Source organism: Syngnathoides biaculeatus, chromosome 13 (genome assembly GCF_019802595.1).
Source record: "Syngnathoides biaculeatus isolate LvHL_M chromosome 13, ASM1980259v1, whole genome shotgun sequence".
Classification (NCBI taxonomy): Eukaryota; Metazoa; Chordata; class Actinopteri; order Syngnathiformes; family Syngnathidae; genus Syngnathoides; species Syngnathoides biaculeatus.
In genome coordinates this window covers 6,646,832-6,663,849 of record NC_084652.1, presented here as the reverse complement: position 1 = coordinate 6,663,849, position 17,018 = coordinate 6,646,832, and the positions used below count along the sequence as shown (strand labels likewise).

The window sequence follows — 17,018 nt, the reverse complement described above, 5'->3', positions numbered from 1 at the left end:
CCAGTGGATTGCCTTTCCTGGGATTAGAACACACTTCCCTCTGGAATAAGTGCCTGAAAGTGAAAAGGAATAAAACCGAGATTTATTCGTAAATGAGATGAATGGGTAAGTGAAACGTTATTAGTGAATTTGCGATGAAACGGCAACTGACTGGAAGAAGATCTGGTGCAGGTGCATTTTGGGGTGACTACCGCCGAGTGGTCGGAAAAGTTTCCTTTTAATCCGTGTCGTAAAAAGTAACAAATAACAAAGTTGATGTGTCACACACGAGCAGTCAGGTATTTTCTTCCTTATTTATTATTTTTTTTTTTTTGTGCACTTCCCTTTTGTCCCTGCTCACTCTTGCTTGTTAAGGCAAAACAATAGTTTAACCTCTTCTTGGCTTAGCCTTATTGGCTGGCTCTCTGGCAAATTGCCCCGTCTGCCGCGAGCCCTCCCCGAATTTATTCAAGAGGACTTTGAATAGACGGGGGCCATTGAATGTCCCCTAGCTACCGCTGCTAAGGTGAGGCACCCTGATGTTTCTGCCGCATTAGGGCCTTTGCCGGGGCCAAACAACCTGCTTTTCCAGTTGCCTTTATCTCCCCGGGCAATCTAGAGGCTAGAATTTCAACGACAAGAATGTCAGTCCAAGAGGGGGGACACAGAAAGACTTTGAAATCCCAGATAATTGTAGTGGGGGGGGGGGGGGGGGTCCTCGAAAGCCACAGATTTTTGCTTTTGCGAACTGTAAATGCCTCAAAGTGCAACCTTGATGCAAAGCCTTTTGTTTATTTTCATATATTTAGGAAGAGGCTCTAATAAGCAGATGTAAACATGGGCGTTCTTTCGGACGGTTTTAGCCTTTTCTGTTTACAGAAGCGAGGATATTGGCGGGGGGGCTCGGAATCCACAAAGTTTGCATTTGGGAGGTGTTGGGTTCTCGCAAGTCCGAACTTCGAACAATAGCTTAGCGTTCATATTGTTATATTTTAAGGGACGGGCTGTGATAACCACATGTAAACATGGGAATCCTTAAGACTGTGTTACCCTTTTCTGTTTGTAGTTGGGGGAAGCGCTTGAAGGCCGCAAATATTGCTCTTGGGAAGCTGTTGGGTCCGCAAGGAATAACCTTACACTCAAAGACGTTACCTTCTTATTGTGTTATTTTAAGGAACAGGCTCTATTAACCAGTTGTAAACATGGAACAGTGTTGGCCTTGTTGCTAGTAAGTTACTTCTTGGGACGTTATGACTGACCACTGGGATTCGGGGGCGTGCTCATGACATAATCGCAGGATTTTTGAGCTCGTAAAAACACGTAAAATCTGTTTTGTATTGACACGTGGTTAAAGTACGACCTTGAGGCAAAACCCCACCAACAACCTCGAGATTTCCGTCAGAACGCCACAGACATTTATTTCCACAAAGGCTATTCCACCTCATTACACTAGAAGCTGTTTTAATTGTACTTTTTCAAACGTCTTTATGTATTTGCTTTGAATCATGAAATGCGCTTTCAAACAACTATACCTCGGTCAGTCGCTAGTAGTTTTCTGGGGAACCACTAGAGACATCCAGGACAGAATCGGAGGAAGTGTCTCCTTATCTTTATTAGATCTCGTACAAACAAATATCCCTTTTCTGACTTGAAGGCCTTCCTTTTGAATTCATCACCCGATGTCTCGCAGGCAATCTGTCAGTTTTCCTCCCCGTAGGATTCCTCAAAAGTAATTATGGACGGGAGCCCATGGATTTCTCCATTCAACTTGATTTCTCAGCACGGGTGACTGGGGTAGATGTTTAATGGCCTATTAACGCGTGATGGATTTATCTTATCGCTGTCGGCCCGGCTGGGACGTCAGACATGGTTGCTTTAGAATCTCAGATCAATGGCCAAAGGCCGAGCGAAATATCGATATGGCGACGCACCGTCTGTTATGATACAGCGTCGATACACAATCATCCAGTTTTGATATTGTTGTGAACTGAGGAAAACACGAATCTCAAACAAAAGTATGCCACATTTCTGTCACTACGTTATCTTTTTATCACCGTCTTTCCTCACTGTATCATAATAATATGTTAATCATTCATGATAATCTTGTGGCCAAGACTTCTTAAAAAAATCTATGAAATATATTTGAATATTTAAAATAAAAACACCTATACTTGCAAAATTATTTGCTGAAAATACACACAAATTAGGGAAAAATACATGTACAATGACCAAAAACACTTATTCTAAATAATGAAAAAAAAAACCCACTGGTTATTGCGACCAAAATATTAGAAAGTAATAGAATAAAATATTTATTATATTTACTTCAATATAACTTTATGATAAAATGTTCACCATAAAAAATTGCTCAAAATTCCCAATTAGTTAAAATACATGTATGTAATAGTAATGTGAGAGAAATAATCAAAAAAAAACATTAAAATGTTTTTGTCAGATAAAAAATAGCTGAAGAATTGGACCATATTGCACAAGTATTGGGGGGGAAAAAAAAGATAAAATCTGAATTTAGCATTTCGGATCCCTCATCCACACTTGTCTCGACCATCAGGCAGAGGTCCAAAAGCATGTGATCAAAATGAATTGGAATCAATAAGCGTATCTTACGTTTTCATTGGACTAAAATGCAGTCAATGCGCAGAGAGACCCTAATTAATTTGATAAATTTTTTTTCAATCGAAATCCGCCACTGTGAGTTCCTCTGCGATTCCCACTTCGAATTTGCAGCCCTAATAAGCGTCCGACGCTTTGATGTAAAACAGCCTTGTTTGTGATCCTCCTCAAAGAAGTCAAAGTTGTTTGGTTTTTGCGCCAGGAATTAAACTGCCCGCCGGCGACAAGGTCAAAAGTAGCTGCTTTGTGATGACGAGGCCTAATTGCCAGTCCCCCCGCGCCGCGCTAAATAACATGTTGATGCAGCGAGCGCGTGAGAGGGGGGCTGAATGTGCCAGATAGTCACGCATAATACCCAACTTCAATCAGCCGCCACCAACTGCGCGAATGTGTTAGTTGTGTTGATAGTCACTTTCCGGGCACGGTTGTGACATTTCGCTCCGAGCGTGCAGCCTCATTCGTTGTGACGTTTGCCCGGGATGAGATGTATGAAGGGATGTTAACAAAAAAAAAATTAATAAATAAATAAATAAATTGCTGCTTTCCCGTCATGCTCACTACTCGGAATAGCATCGAGCTCATAGAGGAAGGAGGAAGAGGACAGGCCAAAATTGCTCGGTTCTGTACATTCATATTGGTGATGCCACTGAAAATGAGAAATGTATGTTTGTGCATGTACACGATATACTAAAAATATTACTCATGGAAGGCCCTGGGTGACCCAGAAATGTACACAATCGACACAAGTGTCACAATTATAGTGAGCAAATATATGCCGGCGGAGTCTTGAAATAGCTGTCATATTTAACTTTTTTTAAAATTAAAACTCGTTGAAAAAATGCACAAATAATACATTTTTGAGATGAGATTTTTGACAAAAGTAAAATATTAGAATATCAATAACCTCTTAGCATAATTGCCCAACTCAGTCATTTCAGAGCATTGAAGCAAAACAAGGAAAAAGACAATTTCTGGGAACAAAAATCAATCACAAACACACACACAAACGTAATTTTAGCACATTGTCATTTTTTGTAATTATTGTGACAATAAGTTAATATTTTAAAAATACCAAAAAAATGACATACTCAATTAATGAATGAATTGGAGATGCTAAATTGCCCCTAGGTGTGATTGTGAGTGCGGCCGTTTGTGTCCATCTGCCCTGCAATTGGCTGGCGACCAGTTCAGGGTGGACCCCGCCTCCTGCCCTTTGACAGCTGGTATAGGTACTCCCCAGTACTCCCCGCGACCTTCGTGAGGATAAGCAGGAAAGAAAATGGATGGATGACATACTCAATAGGAAGATGAATCCACTTTGTCAGTAGAAAATACAAAACAAGCTTTCCATTTTTTTTTTTTTTTTTTAATAAATTATTCTGACGTCTTCACGTTTCAACTGGTGCATCCCCCCACACCCCTCCGGAGGCTGCTTTCCAGTTGGCGTTGCCGAACCAAATAAAAATGGAAAAGCCGTCTTGATTTATGCGCCACTCGGTTCCGGCAGCAAACCGTCTCTTTTGGCAGATTTATCCCGCCGCTTCCCGACACCCCCTCGTTCGCGCCCGGGCCCTCCCAATTTCTCCAAACGCCGCTCGTCGACGCCACGTTCTGCTTGATTACTTTATCAGCTCCCGCTGTCGCCGCTTCGGCGAGTTATGACCTCATTTTCACGGGGCCCGACGTAGCGCGCCAAAACATGACAGCCTGACTATCATTAAAATGTTACTGTATGTAAAAGCGTCCCATTTGCAGCTTTGTAGTGTGAGACATTGTTTTTTTTTTTTTTCCCCCTCCCCTATTTCTTTTCTGCTTGGCTAGGAAATGCAACCCTTGTTTTAGCAAGATTGATGGATGTTGGTTTCATTAGTACGCCTGACTTATTTATAGCCTGCGCGCTGCTTTTTTGGCCTGCTGTGGGCCCTGCAGAGGATGCTGGAGGCTGATGAGACATTCCTGCGTCCGTGAGGTATTCTGCACGGAGTCAGGGGCGACGCAGAGGGCGACGAGGCAAGAACTAGTGGCTGTTAAAAAGTCTACACACCCCTGTTCAAATGCCAGGTTTTTGCAAGCTAAAAAAAAAAAATATTGACTAAAATTAATCATTAAAAAAAAAAAAAAGAAATCCACCATTGACATGATCTATCACCTGTCCAACTTGAAAAAAAAATAGAGAGTGGAAGTAAAAGTAAACACCTGAGATAATGTGCTTGCACAAGTGTGTACACCCTCTTATAACTGGACCTACAGTTACAGTTTTCAGACTTAACCGTTCACATTCAAACTTTCTCATAATCAGACTCGCCTCATTTAAATTTCTGGTGTTGTCATACACTTTAAAATTTGTTTTTTCTTCATCTCAGAAGGCAAGGACGTGGTTTTCTGCTAACACCCCCAAAGCAGGATGCTGCCACCATCATGCTTTACTGCAACTATGGCCTTGTTTTGGGGATGAGCAGTGTTATATTTATGGTAGGGTTGGGCAGTTATTCTGTATAATCACATTTAATGATTGCGATAAATTTCACATTGATTATGGCGATCATCTGTGAGCATATTCGATTAAACATGGTAGAAATGTGTAACAGCCAGTGAGACGACCTTTTCTCGCTGCTCTTTCGTTTTAAAATTTTAGAAGCAAACAATAAGAAATAGTAAGAAGTCAATGTAATGATCGAACATAGAGCTACAGGCGTAGTTGAGGGAAGTGAAATAGATACCCCAGAAATAGATTAGAGCAATAGAACCCTCCAATGAGGCTATTTTGATGAAAAGTCTCTGAACATCTGACGGGAAAGGGTCATAATTACAGATCAACTCATATCCTCTGTCAGAAACTATATATTTTACTGTTCAGGCACAAAATTTAGACAAATTGTGCCTTTTTTTTGTTTTGATTTTTAATTTTCCACTGTCATCAAGTCTTTATTCCTCCTAGCAAAAACTTGTGCTAATAGCAATCCAGTTTACGTAAAAACCACCTTGTACCAGTGGTTGAGAAACAACCCTACTAAAACGAGGGTTCCCCCCCTTTCCCCAGTTTTTAGCAGTCCAGACCTACCACCAAATCTTTATCGGGATCTCCCCCTTCCAGCTCCAGAGATTAGCACTCCGCAACCCTGCAGCAGGGATGCAGTCTGCCTGGCAATTTGACGGCTAATCCCCTGCCTCTTCCCCTACAAATCTCTTCCCTGATAAAGGCGTTGCTTCAACATTAGTAAACACGGGAGACTCTGCTTGCCCTACTCGTCCTAACAAGCGCTGCTAGGAAATGGAGGGATCACCAGGACTTGAGTCGCGGGTTTGCTCGCGCAAATGGCGCGCGGGGGAACCTCGTCTGTAGGGTCAAGACGGACATTCACTTTAACTTTGGGCCGTGGGCTTTTAACCTGAATTCGTTATCCTTACGATGACTGCATTACCGCTGCAGGATGTCGATGACTCCCACTATAGCAAATCCCTGCCTCGGATCTTAATTTACAAGATGATCATATGACCACGGAAGGATGTTGTCCTCAAACAGGTTTAATGGAAAGCGTTAGCCTCCGGCTCTTCACCTGATGTCTGTCTCCTGCACCGTTTTCCATCCTCTGGAATCAAAAGGGACGTCTTCAGCCCAAACAAAGCGAGAGCGGGTTGACTTTTAACCAGTCGACGGGATGACTTCAGCTTGATGATCGTGATGGCTTTTGGTTTGCTGACCCGACAGGAGGCTCTTTAGATGTCAGGGTGGATCTCGGCGAGGGCTTGAGTGACAGGTTCTTTTCGCACATGACGGCCGGAGTGTTTGGCCCAATAATTGTCAAGAGAACGAGATGACCTGTCAGGAATAATTTGGTGAGATATCTGTGTGGGGCAGGCAGTCCTGTGGTTAAAATGTTCGGCTTACAGTTTTGTGATCCTGGGTTTGTATTTCATCTGCAACCTGCCTTTGTAAAGTTTTGAGTGGGTTTTTTCCATGCTCGGGTGGGTTTTCTCCGGTACTCCGGCTTTCTCCCACATTCCATAAACATGCATGTTAGGTTCCTTAATGACTTCAAATTCATATTCAGATTCATAAGGGAATGCGCTACAGGGCAGCCTTGCTTCTGACATCCAAGGTTTCAAGTTACAAACACCGCGCAATGAAGAAGTTTGTGCTGTAGCGTAAGAATACATGGTCAGCTGGCAGTTCGTACTGTGCCTACTGTTTTTCATTTTATTGTTTTACGTTTGCCACCTCAAAGTGGTTTTCATTCAAATATTTCCTGCAACTGTATGTATGACAGGTGTGGGATTGTGATAAGACTATGGCACATTTTGTCCCACATAGAACTTCAGGCTCCTTAACCCCTCTGAGTTTTAATATACTCACAGGGCTAATAACTAACAATGCAATATTTGGCTAATTTGTAGTCTCAAAAGCTGTTTGCTTTATTGACAGTAAGTCCTGGTTGGTAAAAAAAAATTTGCAGCCAAGCTACAACTAATCTTAGGAGGGGAATATCCTACAGTGGCCTGCCTGTCTTGACGGTGTGTGCGTTTCTTGTTAGGGGAGCCACAGAACAGTGATTCTACAATGTATAACGGAGGTAATTGATAGTCTGGAGGTTGTCTGGACGGCAGGTAAATCCTATCTGCAAGCGGCATTGCTGAGCAAGCAAGGATGGGTTGGGCTACGGTGAGGGTATAAATAAGACTTCCAAGGTCTGAGGATTTGAAAATAACCAGTTGAACGGCAGGTGTGTGTGTGGGGGGGGGGGTAAGTGGAGCAGATAGCCTATCTGTTGAGAGACAGGGTGAGGGGTGGGCAATATTTCACACGGTGTCTGTTTCCTTATCGCAGCTGATAGCGCACTCATTTTGAAATCTGAAACATTTCTGGGTGTCAACGTGAGCATAATGTATGTGGTTCTGCCACTTCCAAGTGACTTACATTAACCTGAGCATCAAATCAAATCCAGTCCACTGATTTGCAAAGAGCAATGTCGAAGGGGGTGGGGGGAATGGAGAGAGAATGGAGGCTGAGCAAGAGAGATTGGTCCCAGTGAGGGATCCGTAGGTAGTAATGAGACCATCGTCTTATTGCGGGGTCATCGCGCTGCAGCTCTAGCTTGTCACTATAATGGACCTCGCTAGTAAGCTGGCAATCGATCGGAACGCTCACCTGTTGTTCCTCGCTCTCCTCCCCTGTCTGAGCTGCCACCTCGAGCGAGGCGAGATGAAGCATAATCTTCTCTCTAACTACAGATTCCGTGTCCAGATACGACCTCATTACCTGCGAGGTCGTCTGAGGGCGCACAGGGCCAGACGACAGTCTGACATCCGACGCGTGACAAATAAACAAAATATGACATAGAAAATGGATGGTTTATGTAAATCTGCTTCCTCCCGTGTTCCAAAAACGTGCATGTTACATCAATAAAAGACTCTTTAATTGCCCGTAGGTGTGAATGGATCTTTTTCTGTATGTGCAAAGATGTGTCCCATCTTTTGCCCCAAAATCCTCTGGCATCAGTTCCAGCTCTCCGGTGTCCTTTTTGAAGGCAGACAGTAGAGAAAATGTTTGAACTAGGTAATGCAGCTTCTTCCCACATTCTGAAAAAAATGTATGTTCGGTCATATGAAGGCAAGTTATGTGTGGATTTAAATGTAAGGGTTGTTTGTCTGTGTCGCTTTTGACCATCTCAAGGTGTACCCCCTCGCCGGGATATGCTCCGGCTCACCCTAGAACAGATAAGTAGAATGAAACATCTACACCTCTAGAGCTTGTCAGCTTACAGTACTTTGGTTCCTACTCGAGAGTCCCTCACTGTTCAAATAGTGTTAAACTAAATTGATTTGGATTAGGTGTAAGGACATCCTCTTTGAAGCTAATTGCTCTGTGACACATTAATAGTGATTTAAGGAGCCCTGAACTAGATCTTGTTTGATGAGTCAGGAATACGTGGAAAGTCTCAACGGCTCTCACACTTGTCTCTTTTACATCTTAAATCCCCGGGCCCTCTGGAGAGTGACGGGGGGGGGGGATATATGGTCCCATCTGCTCACGCAGACCGGCTCACGACGGCTCAGACGGACAAAAAAAGACAGAGCCAGAGACATTGACCCAGAGAAGCGGCGTTTGGGCCGGCAAGAAACAACCCAAGACAGAACAGATTGTGACGACGAACGACATGGCAAAGAGCTAATGTTAAAATAGTTGCGCATTTCTGGTTGTGGTTATGAGTCGTACTCCCAAACATGTTTTCTGGAGTCCAATCCACCTCGATCAAATCCAGATTAATTTGCCTTAGAATGGGTTGCCCAAAAGTTCATCTTTCTTCCCCATTCCAAATGTTTTTTGCCCCCATTAGCCTTGGAGTTTTTCCACGTTTTCCAGTCGATACACTTAACTTTGCCAGGGTACATGCAGTTAAGTTCTGGTAACCTTCAATCTGGGTGCGTAGGCGAAATGGCAGGAAGATTTATCGTCTACATAAATAGCAGCCACTTTTGCTCTGCACTGGTATGTATCAGGAACCATGATGGAATGGGAGGACAGACTCGATCCGACAAAGTTCCTCTAGTCAGTACAGTTCATTTTGATCAGGGTGTATGTGTGTCATTTTTTTTTTTTTTTTGCTTAATTGAAGAAAGGCACCATTTCATAATAGGGTAAAAATTGAACCTGGAAGTTAACACCTGACACTCACTTTAAATGCGATGTTGTTGTGATGCTGTTTTCCGCATGTGAAAGTGGATGCCGTTGCAGCGATATCCCTTCACCCTCTGCACCAGTGTTATGTTCACTCAACTTGAACCGTGCACGCAAACTCTTCTCATTGTTTCGATATTGTTTCTTGGAAAGTGAAGTCTTGCCCCGTGTAGTCATGAAGGAATGCGAGCATTCAAAGGTATCATTGCACGTCCTCGTGTTTTTGGTCAGAGGTTGTGCGTTTTAAGCAAATGCGTGTTTGGAGTAAAATTGTGCACCCCTCTTGAGGGGAATTCTTTTGTGCCAGATGGACCCATCCAGCGAGTGTCAACGGGTTGCCCAGTAACCAAAAGGAGGTTACGGACTCCTGGGTAGGTCCCGCACAGCGAGACAAAATTCGGCTTTATCCATGCAATTTTTTTGCCCAACCCCCCCCCCCCTTTTTTTTTTTTTTTTTTTTGGGCTATGGTTTATTTTGTAAAATTCAATATTAGTGATGCACTGAAATAAAAATTTTGGTCCAAAACCAATTAAAAAAAAGAAAAATCAAACAGTGAAAGAAATGACTATGCCAGTTATTTGTAAAATTACATTTATGGCTAATATTGGAGGGTTGTCAACCTATAGAAATTCAATTTCAGAACAGTTTATGTCAGAATATTACCACGGGACAGTGATTGCAGTATATTATGTAAAAGAATAATAATTATACTATTATACTGTTCAATTGAAAAACATAATTTTTTCTATAATCAGAATCTTCAGTAAATTATGGCTTCAGTATTTATTTGAATGTACAGTACTTATTGCATCATGTCTTCTCTTACATGCTTTTTTTTTGTATTTACTGTCTCCACGGAGGCAAATTCACCAATTATGGCACAAATAAAAAGTTCTCTTCTTATAAATGTTTATTACATGAATATACTATGACACTTATAGGCCCCTTTTCTAGGTGGCATAGCGGTGATGTACTAATTCTAATTCCTGGTTTCTGGTTGTGGTCCTTGTGTGTCTGTTGTGTAGTGTTATATCGTATATTATTTTATCCCCAGACACTCACTAACTCTTTTGCTCTTCACAGTTCTGCACTTTAACACGGTTCCAGCCAGATCTACATTATGTGACCAAGTGTGCTGTCTCACCCAATAATGTATTTGTGTTTTTGCGACTTCATGTCATCATGGCAATTAACGTGGCTCCTTCATCATTCATTACTCCTTTTCCTCACTTGGCGATAATGAGGCTCAATCACACGTGTAGCTTATTCGCTATCATGGAGGCGATGATTAGTGACTTATGCTTGTTGACACCATACATCAAGCGATCCTTCGCCTCCGCCGCTTGGCATTGTGTTCAGCCGCGTTAACTGTAGCCGGGAACGGCGCAAAATAGCACGCAACACGCAATCGCCGAAGCACCCGACGAGCGGGAACCAGGTAGTTAGGGCAATGTGGATGTGAAGTTTTTAAAATGAGTTTCCTCCGCAGGGTGTCCGGGTTCTCCCTTAGACATAGGGTGAGAACCTCGGTCATCAGGGAGGGGCTCAGTGTCGAGCCGCTGCTCCTCCGCATTGAGAGGAGCCAGATGAAGTGGCTGGGGCGTCTGATTCGGACGCCTCCCGGACGCCTTCCCGGTGAGGTGTTCCGGGGAAGTCCCACCGGAAAGAGACCCCGAGGACGACCCAGGACACGCTGGAGAGACTATGTCTCTCTCGGCTGGCTTGGGAACGCCTCGGGATCCCTCCGGAAGAGCTGGAAGAAGTGGCTGGGGAAAGGGAAGCCTGGGTATAATTGCTGAAGCTACTTCCCCCGCGACCCGACCCGGAAAAGCGGTAGATCATGGATGGATGGATGGATTTTTAAACAATATAATGTACACACAACTACGTTGGCAGCTGTTTTTGCTTCTGTCATAGCAACATCCTTTTTTTGAAGATTTATTTTGGCGGCAAAACTCATCTGATCTAAAACTCTAAATGCAAATTTGGTGCTTGGCTGTTGAATATCTTTTCCATTTGATTGTTTTATCACATTTCTCCTCACCGTTTATAAACAAGCTGCATACTACTTTCATACAAGCAGCTTTTGCCCTGTTATCTAATTTTGTGACATGATTCAGTTTGGATTTTTTTTTAAATACCATAATGTTTTATTCATTTAACACATTCATACTCAATTGTATTGTTAACAATGTGCTTTGAGATTGACATTGTTCAGTTAAGCATGTGTATTGATGCTCTCCAGATTGGGTTAGGGTTAATGGGTTGAGAACCCGTTCTGGTTGGGTGGCAAACAGCTAGTCATATTTGCTTAAAATAAAAGTACATTCAAGTTCATCTGACTTTCACGCTTGCAGGCATTATGGATCTACTCAGTTTTTATTTCAATGTTTGTGTGTGTGTGTGTGTGTGGGGGGGGGGGGGGGGGTTGAGCACTGATCGCGAATGACAAAGAATGATGCTAAATTTTGACATATTTTATTTCAAGGCACGTCGACTTAAAATCCCTTTCTGATCATACATGGATCGTGACGTCTTTACACATCTTGGCCATGCTGCATGCGTAGCCGTTGGAAGCCACCAAATCCATTATTGCCCTTCAGCAGTCCTTTCCATTCATCTCCCAATATTTTCCTTCAGTTCTTTTGACATTTCAAAGGTATAGAAAATAGTATTGGAAAAGAGCAAAACTAACCGCTTGCACACTGCGGGGCTCCAACATTGCTTATTTATCGTGCCACTACGACACTACGAAGCCGGGCCACGCTTAAAAAAAAAAGCGATCGTTATCTGTCTCTCCGTCTCTTTTTCATTTGAAAATATCGCCAAACAATTACAACTGGGCGGGGGGGGGGAAGGTGGATGTCACACAAAACTCGGGATCGGGTCCCCGCTGGTCAAAGAGCTCCACTCCACAGGCCGTTCCAGTCCCTAATCTGGCTTGACACCAAGCTGATTTACAATACCTCCTACCCTAAGCGCTGGCTGACTGGAGGGAATTGATTTAGAACAGTGGAGACACCTCCTGAATAGTATGAAACCCTGAAATGCCCCCAGTCCCCGCGGCTGTACAAAGTTCGGGGCTGTTTTCACCTCATTGCTACCTATTGAATAGAAATCCATCGAAAGACGTTCGTTGCCGGTGAGTAAACGTTCAGTCATTTAAATTACGTCACGCAATTAAACCAATGTTGTTTTTTCTTTTATTGGGGGGTTGGGACAATAAAAACATACCTTTTAGTGTAACTCGATGCATTTATTATTTAAAAGGAAGGATAAAACAAAGATAAGTCCGGTCTTCTTCTTTTTTTTTTCAATCAATCCTTTTTTCAATTTGACCCACAGTACGACAGGAACTGTTGCAGCAGCCATGTAATGCCGCATTTTACTTTTCTTTGGTTTAACAAAAGCCTTTATGGGTCAATGTGACCCATTGCATCTTTAGTCAGGAAAAAAAAAGACTAATTCCCCCAAAATAATGAAAAAAGAAAAGAAAAGAAAAATTCAAAAATAAGCCCATAATCCTTTTTTTTTTTTTGCCCTTGATTTTCAAACATAATGGGTCAATTCTTCCCACAGTATAACAGGAGAGAGTCAAAGCAGCCATATAATGGTGCATGCATGTGCTGCGCTATTCAGTCGGAAGGCAGATATATTGCGGACAAACAAGCATTCACATATATAGATAATTTAATCTCCAAAGAACATAACGTCTATGTTTTTAAAAAAAAAAAAACCAAAAAAAAACACAGAGAACATGCAAACCTGGCGTAAGCAGGCAGGAGCCAAGATTCGAACCCTGAACCAAACAACCATGAGGCAGACGTGCTATACATCAATCAATACACTCGCTGAACGTCATTGAAGCGTTGGTTTTCCTGTCATCCAGACTCCATTAATCAGGAATCGATTCCAGAAAAGAATGCATTCTTAGCAGTCCCCGAAAAAAATCCTCGGCAAAAAAAAAAATTCAATTTGTGTTTTACCTTCGTCATGTAAACAAAGAGCCAAAGCAATATATATATATATATATATATATATATATATATATAGTTTGGTCGCATTTTCCGTTGTCTCGGCTAAAGGGCCTCTTGAGATCCGCGGCGCTAACAGCGCGGCGTGCTAATGACGGCGTTCTGCCGGGGTGATAAGAAGTTTGTGTTCGGCTCCACAAACAAGCAGAATTTCAACATGAGTCTTGTGTTTGTTTTCAATGGCCTCCAAGGCTTTTCTTGGTCCCCCCCCCCCCCCCCCCAAAAAAAAAAAAAAAAAAAAAACCTCTGAGAATAACAACAAGACGCAAAGCCGGGCCCCGCATTGTAAAATTAAAGTGTAACATACCCGCGTTATTTTTCTTTCCCTTTTGCTGGAAGCGAAAATGTGACGGTGCGTGTCTTCTGTACGCCGTCGCCACGACAAGCCGCCGCGTTGATATCCGAGCCAACAAAGGCTAACGTCCTGTGACCTATCGAGTTTTACGGCGCGTCTGTTTACAAGCCGATTGCACGGGGTTAATTGTTAACGCCTTACTGCCAAGAAGACAGCTGAAAGACCCCGCAGCGGACGAGCGCACTTTCAGCTGAGTCAGGGCATACTGTCGTTCTGTTTATTTCTATTGTGCCGTCGAGTGGCAGTTACTAATAATAACTGGCGGCGGGAGCATTTACCTTAAATATATGGCAGCGTATCGCATGATTTATTATATTTATATTTTGACAGCTTTTCTTAATTGATTCGATTTCTATTGTGCAAGGTCCCATTTATCATGGAAATCTGGTGAGAGGAGGATTTACTGTAAAAATAACATCATAATAAACTGCATTTGCATTTATTAGATGTGTGACAATAGACTTTTTTTTTTTTACGCTGTATATTATTTGTTTATTTCTATTGTGGAATCTAGCAGTTTTCATGAATAATGTGTAGAATAATGTGGCATGTAGCAGCGCTCACTTGCCCGGGTGAAATGTACATTATTTATTTACTCTATGGATTATTCATTTCGTTTATGCCTATTGCACAAGGAGCTGGTTGTCATGAGTAATTGACGAGAGGAGCAACTGCATTAATGTTATCATTGAATTGTGGTGATGCGGTGATTGGGAGTCCAGTCGCTTTGCTGTTTTCCTATTGAACAACCAACCACGCCCCTTGAAGCCAACAACACCCTTTGGTGCTTGCGTCGCCCTTGAATATGCACAGCCTTGGGTAATGTCTCCCGCTTGTGAGTCATCACACCATATTGGACGTGGTTTCCCCCATCGCCATGCGCGATTGTGCATGTCATAAACTTTTTTTTTTTTAAGTATATTCATTCTAGTTTTTCCGTTTATTTCTATTGTGCAAGATGGCCATTATCATGAATAGCCGTGGGAGGCAGGTTTACAAAATAAAGACACATAACAGTATGCAGTACACTTCTTTTTTGTATTGTTTATCTCTGATAAGTATTTCGAGTTGTTCTGTTTATTTCTATTGTGCAAGTTGACGGCTGTAATGGAAAAACAGGCGAGTGATGATCTCATGACATGTCTACATTGTTACAAAGGGTCCAGACATGAGTCAAGCGTAGCGGGCTGTTGCTGTGAACTACTTGTAGGTTTGAGCATGTTTCGCACCTCTCACATGGCCCAAGGTCTGCACACCCAAACACAAAACTTAATCTTGACCTACAATCCTATCCAGTCCCCGCTCTAATAAATCCCATGAGTCAAGTTGTGTGTTCACGCAGGTGACGCAACCTGGCCCCGTTAGCTACGTGAGAAATTCGCGTTTATGACACATGGCGCACCTTCCGTGATTCGCCAGGGGCGGGACTTGAACGCGCCTGATCAAGTGGTGGCACGGCGGGAACTGGTTGCGCAGTTACAAGTTGCTTCACCCATATGATGCAATCTCAATGTCGCGGCGTTTCGTCTGGGTGAATGAATATTTTTTCGAAACTCAAGTGCCTTCATAAATTGCCACTGATTGAGGCTGAGTCACACCTCCGGGTGGGGGTTGGGGGGCAAATCAATGATATATATTATACTTACGTCTATGACATGGTGTAGATACGCACTTTGAGATGAATTTATTGGAGGACGATTATCGGCGTTGTCACAAGCGAAAATGGCTTGCACTGCAAAGCGCGGTGCAAAGGGCTGGTAATAAATCAAAAGGCAGACTTGGATGTAAAACACACATTCATCAAGGGGAAATAAAAAGCTAAGGTCCCGTTCAGAGTAAAGAAAGACAAGTATTGACAACCTCGGGCATAACGCGCTTGCACAAAGTGGAATACAAGCAGCCTCAGTATGAGATTGCCGTTCAACTGTATCCAAATTCCAATTCATTTTCCAATGGAATCGAACCTGACTGCCACCGTCGGAGCCAACATTTCTAATTTAATTGCTGTAAAGAAATCTTTATTTTCAATACAATGATTAAAAAATACTGCCCTTGGACTCCCCTAATCATGGCAAATGTTCAAAATGATCATCAAACTTTGACGGCATGCTCTGAGACGTCAGATGAGAACGAAAAAAATGTCTTTGCTCATCTGTCTACGCAAGCGATGTATAGTGACAGGCAGTTCAAGTTTTTATACTCAGTAAGTCCATTGCGATGAGCTCATCATTATTTCAGCTCTCATTCATTTTGGGAGCTTTTTGTTAGGCGCTCCGCTGCGAGATTTCTAAATGTAAAATATGTGCCCGAGCGCCTCGGCTCCATAAATGTTTGGAAACGCATCAGAAATATTTGCCTCGAATTATGCCTCGTTTGGATGAATTCCCTCCTTGAAATTGCTGCTTTAAACAGCTTCCTGTATGAGTTTACGCATAAATCCTTGACTTTTTCCGTGCACCTTGTTAGGCGAGGTAGCTCCTCCGAATGTCGTACCACTGTGTCTGTGGATTATTATTTTTTTACTCTTAACTTTTCCAAATTCAGCACCCTCAAAACAGCAACGAAAAGAAGCTTTTTTTTTTTTTTTTTTTTTGGAGCATGTTGAGGCCCTCCAATGGCAATGAAAACGCATTATTTAATTATTACATTTGTATCGCTATTACATTTCCATAATAGCAGTGTAAATTATTCCCTAATTTGCATTGCAATTCCTTAATTTGCATCGGCTTTTTGGAGGGCCCACTAATTGGAATTGATCGGTTCCAAAAGTGCTCGGGAGTAAAACCCACTTGGGCGCTGTTGATTCCGCCTCCGCCCGTTTGCTGTCTAAAACACCCATCCTAACAACCGGCACATATTTAACCAAAGGAATTGCACTCGGAAGTATACTTTCCGGCAGCAGATGTGCACGCGTACATCGACGGCAAATAACGCCCAGGCGAGCAAAAATGGCCCAGGGCAGCTCCACTTGATGCTTTGCTTGAGGACAGATGGCACCGTAAAATGACTGAGCAGGCAGGCACAGAAGGCAAAGACTTCCACCCACCAGCGCCCCCCCCCAGTCACACACACTTCAGTTCTGACACCCCCCCCATTTCCTCCTTGGCAGTAAGCCTCTTCTCCACCAGTAAAAGACAAACGGTGTTAAGGCATGTGAGAACACAGCACGGCTGATCAATAATTGTTCAGCCTGAGCTCAATCATCAGCATTGTTTTTTTTTTTTTTGAGGTTATCAATGTACCCCCTTGAACAATCTCAATATAAAGCGTCACTCCTGTACCACACACATCCCTTTTTTTTCCCATGCCACGGACTTGTTTCACATCAACTTTTGAACTCCG

At 42.8% G+C, this 17,018-nt stretch overlaps 1 protein-coding gene across 10 annotated transcripts in view; it reads left to right on the top strand.

Annotated features, from left to right (window-relative positions):
* LOC133510363 (receptor-type tyrosine-protein phosphatase F-like) overlaps positions 1-17,018 on the top strand; it is a 419,886-nt gene that overhangs the window by 244,455 nt on the left and 158,413 nt on the right. Inside the window, exon 1 of one of the 10 annotated variants that reach the window (XM_061838182.1) lies at positions 1-105. This exon is cut by the window's left edge and continues 187 nt beyond it. The exons of 8 other annotated variants lie outside the window; for them this stretch is intronic. The gene's annotated coding sequence lies outside the window, so the exon portion shown is untranslated. Of the gene's footprint in view, positions 106-9,637; positions 9,658-17,018 lie in introns of those variants that run through there. One more of the 10 variants, XM_061838177.1, reaches the window with a different exon arrangement.